Raw genomic sequence first — 13,415 nt, forward strand, 5'->3', positions numbered from 1 at the left:
GTTAAATAGCTAATAAACAGTGACACTGAGATCCAAGGTCCCAAGACCAATAATGATAAATTCAGGATTCAGAACTGTATTTGATTCTAAACTCTCTGCTGCTGACTACTGTGCCAGAGATGGGAAATAGGTTTTTACCTCACATAGTAATTTTGATGAGCAGTGCTGTCTATAGTGACATGATGAAAAGGATTTCTGAGGTTGCATCCTTGCTCAGTGGAAAAGCATACCATGTTCAATTAGTGATGCCTGTCACAGGTGAGGAATAGGAGAAGGAAGGTAGACCAGGCAGGTAATTGCCCCATGCAAATGCTATAATGCACAATGTTATAGTCCTCATTTGACTTAAGAAAAAATCAAGAATAGAACCTCCTTGTAGGTCAGAAGGGTGAGGAGCAGAACCCAGGACCCCTTAAGAAGGGATAGAGAGCATGATCATTGGGCTCTTGAAGGATGCCATGTCAAGCAGTTGTGAAAATCACTCCCCATCTTTTTTTTTTTTTTTTTTTTTTGAGACGGAGTCTTGCTCTATCCCTCAGGCTGAAGTGCAATGGCTCAATCTAGGCTCACTGCAACTTCTGACTCCCGGGTTCAAGCGACTCTCCTGCATCAGCCTCCTGAGTAGCTGGGATTATAGGTGCCCACCACCACGCCCAGCTAATTTTTACATTTTTTTAGTAGAGACAGGGTTTCACCATGTTGGCCAGGGTGGTCTCAAACTCCTGACCTCAGGTGATCCGCCAGCCTTGGCCTCCCAAAGTGCTGGGATAACAGGCATGAGCCACTGCACCTGGCCTCCCCATCTCTTTATAGGCCTCTTTACCTCCCTGCTATGAAGAAAGCTTTGATTGACATGTCACTGTGTGCTCTTGTGGCAAGAAGCCAGGACTGGCAGAAGCAGATGGTAGAGATAGGAGTTCACTCCAAACTTTCTCAAGTTCACACCCTCATGATGCCTTTTAACATAGCGTATTGGAAAACTCAACTTACTTTCTGCAAAAAGATTCCAGGAAGGTGTGAAGGTGGAGGGTGGTATGGGGTGAGCATTTTTCTCTCACATGTCAGGATCAGATATCCGGCTTCTAGCCATGTTCTGAAGTACGCTTGGCTAACATCTCTTTGAAGATCTGGGGTTTGTCTTATACACTGCTGAAGCTGCTCTGTAGTACCCAACACAGGGCTTCACCCATTAGTTCATGATGGTTGAATCCATTTTACTGTGGAAGGTCCCAACTTTCCCAAGGCAAAAGGCATTGCCTTATTCTTCATCTAATGAGTTCTTTTCTGTGTCCTTGTCTGGGCACATGGTCTGGAACTGGGTTATTGTGCTGAAGGTTTAAGCAGCTTTCTTGCTACAGCAATGTAGAGTTTACTTTCCTCTTGGGCAGGAGACTACACCAGGCTTATACAAGCATACCAGCTTACCTCAGCTCTCAGAAGGTGCATGCAATTGGATCTATGTCCCTTCCTGTGGTCCTTGTCTCCTGATTTTCACAAGAAAGGGATAGAGGCTGTAGCATTTCAGTATTCTGGTTTATGGTTCTGGATTCTGGGTTTCTATTTGAGGATTATAGCTGGTGAGTGTTTGAGTTCTTGCCTGTGACTCTTTAAATCCCTTCTGCTTCCACAATGGCATGCTTACTTCTAGTCAATATCCAGGGCAGAGATTTTGATTCCACTCCAAATCTGTTTCTCCCTTAGTTTTCCTTTCTTAGTATTATCAGGTAAAAAATCTGTTTTTCTCTCAAATTTCCATCAACGTCGAGTCCATCAACAAACCTGTCAGTTCTACCTTCAAAACATTCTCCAATTCTGCTCCTGTCTCCCCTACCCCAACCACTACCATCTCAATGCTGGCTTCCTTTATTTCCTAACTAGACCAACGTAACTTCCTCACTTATTTCTCTACTTCTACCTTCAGCCGTCTCTATTTCACTTTCATACAGCTTCCAGAATGATCTTTATTAAAAAATACTTAATTTTGCCTTTCTGCGCTACCCACAGAGGGGTCCATTCGGCGTTGTTCTGGATTCCTGTCGTAACTTAAAGGGAAACTTTCACAATGTCTGGAGCCCTTGATGCCCTGCAAATGAAGGAGGAGGATGTCCTTAAGTTCCTTGCAGCCAGAACCTACTTAGGTGGAACCAATCTTGACTTCCAGATGGAACAGTACATCTGTAAAAGGAAAAGTGATGGCATCCACACCATAAATCTGAAGAGGACTCAGGAGAAGCTTCTGCTGGCAGCTCGTGCCATTGTTGCCATTGAAAACCCTGCTGATGTCAGTGTCATATCCTCTAGGAATACCGGCCAGAGGGCCATGATGAAGTTTGTTGCTGCCACAGGAGCCGCTCCAATTGCTGGCTGCTTCATTCCTGGAACCTTCACTAACCAGATCTAGGCAGCCTTCTGGGAGCCACGGGTTCACCAGCCTGTCATGGAGGCATCTTATGTTAACCTACCTATCATTGCTCTGTGCCATCCTTGCAACAAGGGAGCTCACTCAGTGGGTTTGATACGGTGGATGCTGGCTTGGGAAGTTCTGCGCATGCGTGGCACCATTTCCTGTGAACACCCGTGGGAGGTCATGCCTAATCTCTACTTCTACAGAGATCCTGAAGAGATTGAAAAAGAAGAGCAGGCTGCTGCTGAAAAGGCTGTGACCAAGGAGGAATTTCAGGGTGAATGAACTGCTCTAGCTCCTAAGTTCACTGCTACTCAGCCTAAGGTTGCAGGCTGGTCTGAAGGAGTGCAGGCACCCTCTGTGCCTATTCAGCAGTTCCCTACTAAAGACTGGAGCACTCAGTCTGCCACGGAAGACTGGTCTGCAGCTTCCACTGCTCAGGCCACTGAGTGGGTAGGAGCAACCTCTGAATGGTCTTAAGCTGTTTTTGCACGGACTCTTAAGCAACATGGAAATAAGGTTGGTGGAAAATAAATATCAGTTTCCAAACAAAAATACTTAATTTTTAGAGAAGTTTTAGGCTCACAGCAAAATTGAGTTAAAGATACTGAAATTTTTCCATTTTACACCCATCTCACTTCCCATGCACAGCCTCTACCATTACAAACCTCTTTCACCAGAGCAGTACATTTGTTACAGTTGCTTAACCTACACTGATGCATTATAATTACCCAAAGTCTATAATTTAAATTAGAGCTCACTCTTGGTGTTGAACGTTCTCTGGGTTTTGGCAAATGTATAATGTCATGTGTCCACCATTATAGTATCATACAGAATTGTTTCACTGCCCTACAAATCTTTTGTGCCCTGCCTACTCATCTCTGCCTCTCCACAATCCCTGGCAACCACTGATCTTATTACTGTTATCATAGTTTTGTCTTTTACAGAGTGTCATGTGGTTGGAATCATACAACATGTAGCCTTTTCAGGTGGGCTTCTTTCTTTTAGTAATACGCAATTAAGTTTCTTCCATGTCTTTTTTCTGGCTTGATAGCTCATTTCTTTTTAGTGCTGAGTAATATTCCATCTATTGTCTAAATGTACCACAGTTTATTTATTCATTTACCTACTGAAAGACATCTTGGTTGCTTCCACATTTTGGCAATTATGAATAAAGCTGCTATAAACATATGTGTGCAGGTTTTTGTGTGAACACAGTTTTTCAACTCCTTTGAGTAAATCCTAAGGAATATTATCACTGGATCATATAATAAGAATGTGTTTAGTTTTCTAAAAAACTGCAAAACTATCTTCCAAAGTGGTCATACCATTTTGCATTCCCACTAGCAATGAATGAGAGTTTCTGATAGTTAAAAGATACAGAATGATCTTTTAAAAATGTAATACTAATGACTCAGAAATAAGGAGATCATAAAATACTATTATAAACAATAATACACCAACAAATTAGATAACTAGGAGAAATAGATATGTTCCTAGAAACATACAACTGATCACAACTGAATCAAGAAGAAACAGAAAATCTAATCAGACCAGTGACAAATAAGGAGATTTACTCAGCAATGAAAAACTTTTTAACAAAGAAAAACCAGATAGCCTTACAGGTCAATTCTACCAAACATTTAAAGAAGAATTAATGCCAATTCTTTTTATTTTTATTTATTTATTTAAGATTGGGTTTCACTCCATCACCCAGGTTGAACTGCAGTGGCATGATCATAGCTCACTGTAACCTCAAACTCCTGGGCTCAAGTGATCCTTTTGCTTCAGCCTCTCTGGTAGCTGGGATCACAGGTGTGAGCCACCACATTCAGCCACTAATACCAATCATTTGAAAACTCTCCCAAATAATAAAAGAGAAGAAAACATTCCAAATTCTTTTTATGAGGCTAGCATCACCCTGCTAGCAGAGCTAGACAAAGATGCCACGAGAAAACTATAGGCCAATACACCCGATGAACATGGATGCAAAAATCCTGAAAAATATTAGCATTTTCAACATAAGTAAATCAATTAATGGGTATACCACATTAACAGAATGAAGAATAAAAATCACATGATCTTCTCAATAGATGCAAAAAAAAAAATCTGACAAAATTTAGCACCCTTTCATGATAAACACTATCAGCAAATAGGACTGTATCTCAACATAAAAAGGACATGTATGACAAGCCAATAGCTAACATACTCAATGATGAAAAACTGAAAGCTTTTCCTATAAGATCAGGAACAAGACAAGAATGTCTGCTTTTGCCACTTACATGAGATATAGTATTAAAAGTTATAACCAGAGCAATTAGACAAGAAAAGGAAATAAAAGGCATCCAAATCAGAGAAGAAGATGTAAAATTATCTTTGTTTGCAGATGGCATGATCTTATATGTAGAAAACCCTAAAGATGCCATAAAAAACTGGTAGAACTAATAAATTCAGTAAAATTTCAGGGTAAAAAAATCAACATACAAAAATTATAGTATTTCTATACACTAACAATGAATTACCCAAGAAGAAATTTAAAAAGCAATCTTGTTTACAAGCATAAAAATACTGAGAAATAAACAAAACCGAGGAGATGACAGAGTTGTACAAAGGAAACAATCAACAAAATAAAAAGACAGCTTATGCAGTGGAAGAATATATTTGTAACACATATATTTGCTAAAGGGTTAATATTCAAAATATATGAGAAACTCATACAACTCAATAGGTAAAACAGAAACAATCTGATTCAAAAATGGGCAAAGGAACTGAATAGACATTTCTCCAAATAAGATATACAAATGATCAACAGGTGTATGAAAAGGTGCTCAGCATCAGTAATCATCAAGGAAATGCAATAAAACCACATAAGATATCACTTCACACCTGTTATGCTGGCTATTATTAAAAAAATCCAAAGGATAACAAATATCATTAAGGATGTAGTGGAAGGGGAACCCTTGTACACTGCTGGTGTCAATGTAAGTTGGTGCAGCTACCGAGGAATCCAGATTTCTCAAGAAATTAAAAATAGAACTGCCACATGATCCTGCAATCCCACTTCTGGATATATATTCAAAGGAATTGAAATTAGGATCTTGGAAAGCTATCTGCACTCCCATGCTTATCACAGCATTATTCACAATAGCCAAAATTACAAAACTATCTAAGTGTCCCTTGTTAAATAAATGGATAAAGAAAATGATGTATGCATACAGTGGAATATTATTGAGACTTCAAAAAGAAGGAAACCCCACCATTTGTGACAACATGCGTAAACTTGGAGGACATTATGCTAAATGAAATAAACCAAACACAGAAGGGCAAATACTTTACGATCTCACTTATATGATGAATTAAAAATAGCCAAATTCATAGAAGCAGAGCTTGAAATGGTGATTGTCAGGGGTTAGGGGGAGGAGGAAATGAAGAAGTATTAGTCAAAGGGTACAAAGTTTGGTTATACAAGATAAACATGTCCAAGAGATCTACTGTATAACATAGTGCCTAAAGTTAGTAAGTATTGTATAATACTTAAAAATTTGCTTCTACCTTCTGGTAGATCTTATGTTAAGTGTTCTCATCACAAAGAAATCCTAATAAAGAGGGAAGAAAGAAACTTTTGGAGGTGATGGATAGATTTACAGAAGATATTTTGGTGGTAGTTTCAGGGGTATATATTTCTCTCCAAACTGATCAGGCTATATACATTAAGTATGTACAAATTTTGATACGAAAATCGTATCTTAATCAAGTGGTTTTAAAAAAAGTAACACAGTCATCTCACTCTTGTATGTAAGATTCTGCAAACGGCTTCCTATCACACTTAGTGTGAAATACAATCTATCATAAGACCCTAAAAATAAGGACCTTTTCTATGTCTTTAAACTCTCTTACACCCTCTTTCACTATGCTCCAATGACCTCAGTCTTCTCTCAGTCACTGAAGCGCACTAAGTTCACTCTTGCCTCAGGACTTTTGCACTTGCTACTCCCTCTCCCTGATGTCTTACGTAAAATAACATGCCAACCCCACCATCTCTTTACTCTTTCTTATTGTTCCTCATGGCACTCACCTCTACTTGAAATTGCAACATATGTTAACCTGTTTACTTTCTTTCTTATTAGAATGCAAACTCCATGAGGATAGAGACTAACAATTTCCCCAGGGTCTAGTATAGTGCTGGAATACAACATTTATTGAGTTCATAAGTGGATGGATTTGCAACTCACAGATAATCTTCCTCCTGGAGGGTAATTTGCTCATCTAGGAAATGAGTGGTTGAACCGGATGATATCTCAGGACCTGTTTGGTTCTGAAAACTGGGAGCATATGAGAAACTTGCAATTTGTTTTATTTTTTAATTTAACGTTTAAATTCAGGGCTACAAGTGCAGGTTTGTTATGTAGGTAAACTTTTGTCATGGGGATTTGTTGTACAGATTATTTTGTTACCCTGGTATTAAGTCTAGTGCCTATTAGTTATTTTTCCTGATCAATTTGATAGTGAGCAAAAGGAGCTTAACTGCATTATGAGAACAGAAAGAATATTTTAGTAACCATTTCCCGTTTCTCCATGTATAATGGCTTTTTCTTTATTATTTTGATTACAACACCTTTAAAGTCCAATTGTGTTTCCAGCACGGGGGTAAGAAAAACTCTGAGACTGAAAACAGAGTTTAAGTACTGATGCTAAAGTGATGCCGAATTAAGAAAATACAGTTGTGAACTGGAATTAGTCTGGAGAGTTTTACAAAGGAGTCAGGTCAACTTTGGGCCTTGAAGGCAGGGTAGGTTTTACATTTGATCTGAGAATAGGTAAACAGTCATTAATGGTTCTTAAGAAGGGAGTGGTGTACTGGAAATATAGCATCTGGGAAATTATCTGTAGATGCCCTACTAGAATTGAGATCCTTGACCAGACTTTGAACTACTTAGGGTGTAGAGATGTGCTTTCTAAACTTTGAGTTGAAGCATAGTTTCTAGCATACACTAGGTCTTAAAAGATTATTCATTGGATGAGACTGGGGAGGATACTGAATCTGAAAGGGTTATGAGGTAGAAACCCAATGAGGATTGCTTGTTGCACTGGCTTCCACATATTGCCATGCCATGCTGTGATGTGGACAGCCCCAGGTTCCTCATTGGCTGAGGAGGAAGCTGGAGGTGAGATGGGTCCACATTTCAAATCCTATGGTTGCAGCTTAGACTGGAATGCAGAGCACCCTGCATTCCATGAGGGCTTGATGTGATGGAACGTGGCCTTGAAGCCAACAGACATGCCCAGCACACAAACTCACTCACATGCCAACCCCCTATCCTGAGTTCATAATTACAACATAATTCAATCTGAAGTTTTCTCCCATAAGGAATTAGTATTCTATTTGGTAGCCACCCAGATTCTAAACAGTGAAAACTCACCATCAAGAGCTTGATTGAATGACCCACCTGGAATTGTTTATACTTCATTAATGCTTTTCATAAATCATGAGTTTGACAGGTTACTGGCATGGACTTTCCAAATCTCATAATTGTGTTTTGTTTTTCCCTTGCTTCATCAGTTTCCTTTCACAGGCTGACAGCTTAGAAAATGTTACTAAAACCACCAGCTACTGCAGTGACCGCTTCTGGTGTGAGCACCTACTGTATTCCCAGAACAGCTGTAGAGGTCTGAAGGCTTGGACTGTATGTAGTCTCAGCTTGGCCATGTATTAGCTGGGAGCCCTGGGCAGATCTCTGCCATCAGATCTGTAAAAAAAAGATAAAATATGTGATAATAATTATTTCATAAGACTGTTAAGAATGACATGAGCTAATGTAGGCAAAGAACCTGGTGCACTGTCATGCAGTAAGTGCTGAATAAAGCTAGTGATTGTAGTTCTTTTATTGGTAAACCTCAAGATGAGCATCCAGAGGCTGAGGTGATTGCAAATGACCAGCACCTAAATTATAGGAGGACAGCTATTACCTTTATGTCTGTCCATACTAGGTGAGTTTGAGAAAATAGGATCTTGCATCAATCTAGATCATTATTTGGATTCTTTACCTGAGTCGATCATGAAGCCAACCCAAGGTTATGGGCTCTAATGGAGGTGTGTAGAGCAGTGGTATTTCCTACCACTAGATTATAATCTCTATAAAAGCTTTGTTTTTGCATTCTCAGAACCTAGAATAGTGGCACTCAACACATCAACAGGCTTTTAATAACTCTGTCTAAAGGATGAATGGATAGAGAAACAAGGCAAAATAGAAGGTAATTCCATCATTTATCTAATGGTTTTCTATACACATATGATATAAATATATACTTTTCTATATTTTTATTTATATACTTATCTATATATGCATATATTTTCTAATTATAAAAGTAACACATACTTTTTGTAAAAAATTAAACGGTACCAAAATACATAAAGAAAAAATAGTCCCTGGAATTCCACCCTCAGAGTTAACTGTTGTTATTGACTTTGGTATCTATTTTTCTTGATTTAAAAATTGTCTATGCTAATGTATAGGCACTTAACAAAAATGGGCTCATACTCATTTTTAAATTTAGCTGTATCTTAAAGCCCTTTTTCGTATTAGTTCATGTAGATCTACATTTCTTTCTCAGGATTGCACAGTTTCTATCATGTGATTTCATCATGCTTTATCTATCCATTCGCCTCTTGATGGAATTTAGATTTGTAATAACTTTTTTTCACTACACTAATATAATATTTCAAGAAATGTTCATGTACATATGCTTGCCTTCTTTGGAAAATAGTTCTATTGAAAAAATCCCTAATAGTGGAATTGCTAAATGAAAAAAATGTGCACATTAAAATTTTGATGTTATGCTTTGCTTTTACAACTTCTTTGGAATTTGAAAACATTGTTTGTGCTAGCTCTGCAGTGCCCCTACCCAGACAATAGGGTTAGCTCTTTACCTTAGTGCGCTTTCATTTAAACAAAAAAAAAGAGTACTGAAGGTGGGTTCATGAGATGTTTGTGGATTGTAACTGAAGATACTTCTTTTACCTGGTAGCTCAATCTCTGACAAAGTAGACAGCTTTATGGGGTGGATACATATGGAGGCATGAGGAAGGAAGAGATGCCCACTTGGGCATCAAAATAAATAAATAAACAAGATGATGAATGAAAGAGCAAATGTTTCCCATATGTGCTCAGCCAAGATGTGGTGACAGGTTTGGACAGCGTGTCAGTATCAGAGTTGGGAAATGGAAAACATGCTCCATTTGTGGGGCAATATCATTATGAATGGAGCCATATCCCCCTCAGCATCGTTTTCCTATGTGCCCCTAACCCCCAGCCCAAGATTGTAAAGTTTTATGTCTGGAAGGATAAACAGTTCTGCAAAATAATTACAAAACTGAACAATGGAGACTTCCTTACTGCAGCGGAGATGGAGGAAGGGCTGGAATCGGGATGGCTTTGTGGTGCTGGCAGGGATTTTCAGGGTGATTTAGTGTGGATTGATCTGCAGTTTATTCTGCAGCCATTGTTTGTAATGTGCTTTGCCAGCTCATGTACCCTGAGCCTTAATTGTTCTAAATTAAACTATAGGGACCAGACAGCACACATTTCAATCAGAGCTACAAAATATTGCACCAGATCCCACAGGGATACATCAGCCCCTGCTAGGATGGGCTTGTACTCAAGGGAAGAGGGAAAAAAGTGCTCAGGAGAGCGTTGGATTAAACTGAATAGTTCTGTTCTATTTGTGTACAAGGTAAAACCCAATTGTGCTACCTCAATCTGTGTGTATGTGTATTTGAATAATCAAAGACAATGCATTTGTTTGCAATGTGGTATTTATCTAAATACTGAGGAAATATAACCCTGAGTTGAATTACTCTGTATTTTGTTCATTAGTACTGAGTTTTAAAAATGAGTTGAAATGATACCTCAGTTGGGGAATATTCTGATTAGGCTGAAAAAGCTGCAAGGAATTCTCATGGCTTGTTTAAATACACAGAAGCCCAGTTTCTTCTGGTAAGAGGTTGCTCATTAAAAAAAATTATTCTCTGTCAAGATGTACTATTTTAAGTCAATGTGGAACCTGGGAAATGACCCAAAGCCTGGACAAACAATATAGGCCATGGCATTTCTTATTGACTGTAAGAGAGTGACATAATTTTTCACTGTATCCTCTTCTCAAAATGTCAAAAGAATCATAACTTTTTACATGTTACATTCTGTCTCAAACAAACATTTTCTTACATTTAAAAATGTAAAAAATGATAACGTAGCACACATGCAAATATCCAAATGTTTATCTAGGGAGCTCTACATAGCCAGGAGCCAAATCGAGAAGTTAAGAGAAAAGAGATTGTGTAAGATCTGAGGAGAACACGAAAATGAATCCAAGCCACTTCTGGGTCACAGAAGTAGCTAATTGTACTCTCCCTATACCCTGCAAACCCAAAGATAACCACTATTAATTTTCCACTGCCTTCCTCTAGCATGTATGTGTTTTATGTACATGGGATTATACTTTGCATGCCGTCTTGTTCCTTACTTTTAAAACTTAACAGCATAATTTTCCAACTTAACACATCCATAAGCCCCTTTTCCAGAAGTAGCTCTGACATATTCTTTCTAATGGTCATGTAATATTCCACTCAGTGGATGCCTGATAATTGATATCGTCCTCTATTGCTGAGTATTTGGGTTGTTTATAACTTTTACTACTAGAATTGTTTTATAATTTTAGAAACATGTTTATTTACAGGATAAATTCTAGTAGTGATATTTACCATCAAAAGATGATCACAATATTGTGTTTTTTTCCCTCAGCCAGTTATGCTTGTACTACTTGTTTAAATATACTCTACTTTCTCCACTGGGGGTGAAAAAAAGGATGATCACAATTTTTATGCTAGATATTTTCAAACAAGGGTTCACCAATTTACATGCCTAGTAAGAATACATGAGAGTTCTTTTTTGCCCACAAAGTCACATAATTGGAAAAATGGATGCATTTAGAGTGAAATGGAGACTTAAATACTCATATTTACTTTAATGTCTTTCTTAGTCATACCTAACCACCTGTAATCACTGGTCCTTCCTCTATCATCTACGACCTTCTGTCTTAGGTTTGCCTCAGGCTAATGTCTTCATTACTTTTAAGACTGTATTTTTATATTACCAATAATGGTATCCTCTAAGGTGTTGGACTTAGCTAGTTTCCCTTTGCAGTATGACCCAGAAGTGGCTTGGATACATTTTTGTGTGCTCTCCAGATTTTACACAATCTCTTTTCTCTTAAGTTCTTGATCTGGGTCCCCTCCTGGCTATGTATAGCTCCCTAGATGAAATCTGTGCCATCCCCTGGAATTCAAGTTGCCATTCACATATCTTCCCACATATCTAAGGGCATTTTGTTTTGTTGATCAACTTCTAATTTTCTTCAGCAAACACTGATTAATAGCTTATTATGTGCTAGGCACAGGATCCCTGTCTGTGGAGGATCATGCACCATTTGGGGATACAAACCTGCAAATATTCCTGTGGATGCAGGGAAAGAGAGACCTTGTTTGCAAGGTCTTTTGGAATAATAAAGGAAAAATACTTAACTGTGCTCAACCAGGCCAGGGGAAGTGTCTCAAAGGAGGTGACAACTGAACTAAGGCTTAAAAGGTTACAATGTGTTTATACTCAGTGATTTCACTTTGGTTATATCCTAAAAAAAAGTCTTGAATATGCACGCAATAAGACAAGTACAAGTATGTTCATTACAGCATTTTTTTGTGATCATGAAATTTCTCAATATCCACAATAGGAAAATGGATAAAGGGGGTATAGTCAGATTACAGTGTCAAATTAGCCCTTAAAATAAATAAACCAGATGTATATGTATCAATATAGATAAATCCTGAAAACATCATGTTGAGTGAAAAAACCACACTGCAGAAGAATAAACACAGCATAAACATATGTCTTTGTATAAACAGAAAATAACACCATGGGTTTGGGAATATATGCATGCAGAATAAAAGAAAGAAGTTGCTGATAGCAAGAATAAACCCCAGTATCAGGATAGCGATAATCTGGGGTGAGAGAGGCAGAGGAGAATGGAATTAGGGAGGAGGAAAAAAGCGGTTCTCAATAATTCCTGTAATGTTTTATTTCCCTAAAAATGATGAAATAAAATATGGCAAAATATTCACATTCATTGGATATGAGTGGTGGGTACATTGGTGTAATTCAAACACACAGAGAATAATACCATTTATTATTCTGTATGCTTGAAGAATTTAATTAAGGAAAAATGACCAGGGCTTCTCTAGGTGGATAAACCTGGATGCTATGTATTTGTTTGAGGGGGCAGTGTTTGGCATTGTGTATTAAGTTGAGCAGCACCCTGGGAAGGTTTTTAAATTTGGAGAGAGGGAACATCTCCTTGGGTGACATTCAGTGGCTTTAAACTTTGTCTTAGGGACTCTGAGCTAGTATAGGGTCTTCACTGCTAAAGTGGGAGGAGAGCATTTAACAGGTTAAATGTTACTGTATTTGTTTGCATATTCATGTTTAAAGACACCGTTCGAGCAAATATTCTGGGCCTGAAAAAGAGCTTGAAAACACCTGATTTATGAAACCCCTTGCCTGGGGTAGCTGTTTTCATCTTTCATCTTTTTACTTTGCAGAAATAGACTCCACCAAGGTCAAGAAGGGTAGGTTTGCACTGGAGGGAATGGTCGCCTCTCTACCCTTCTTTCTGATCTCTTTCCAGCTTTGACAACTTCTGTGCTCTCTGCATATTCTTTGGTCTCTGAGGTCTCATCTCAAAGTGTCATCAGTGTCTCTGATTTTCATAATTGTAGGATTCCTTTACTTTGCACTCTGGACTCAACTTGCTTTCCTTTATAGCGGAAAACACCGAATCACCCTCCACTTCTTGCCATCCCTTCTCTAGAGCTGTCTGCCTCTGTCTGTTTTCTCTGATCTGCAGACTGATCACCTTGCCTCTGGCCTTTCCCTTTACAAACACACTCTTGCAAAATAGTTTT

The 13,415-nt window shown here is 38.4% G+C and overlaps 1 pseudogene; it reads left to right on the forward strand.

The window, feature by feature from the left end:
- Nucleotides 1-2,062: 2,062 nt before the first annotated feature.
- LOC105544152 lies at nt 2,063-2,884 on the forward strand (annotated as a pseudogene).
- The last annotated feature ends 10,531 nt before the right edge of the window (nt 2,885-13,415 follow it).

Source organism: Mandrillus leucophaeus, unplaced genomic scaffold, assembly GCF_000951045.1.
Source record: "Mandrillus leucophaeus isolate KB7577 unplaced genomic scaffold, Mleu.le_1.0 Scaffold108, whole genome shotgun sequence".
NCBI classification, from domain to species: domain Eukaryota; kingdom Metazoa; phylum Chordata; class Mammalia; order Primates; family Cercopithecidae; genus Mandrillus; species Mandrillus leucophaeus.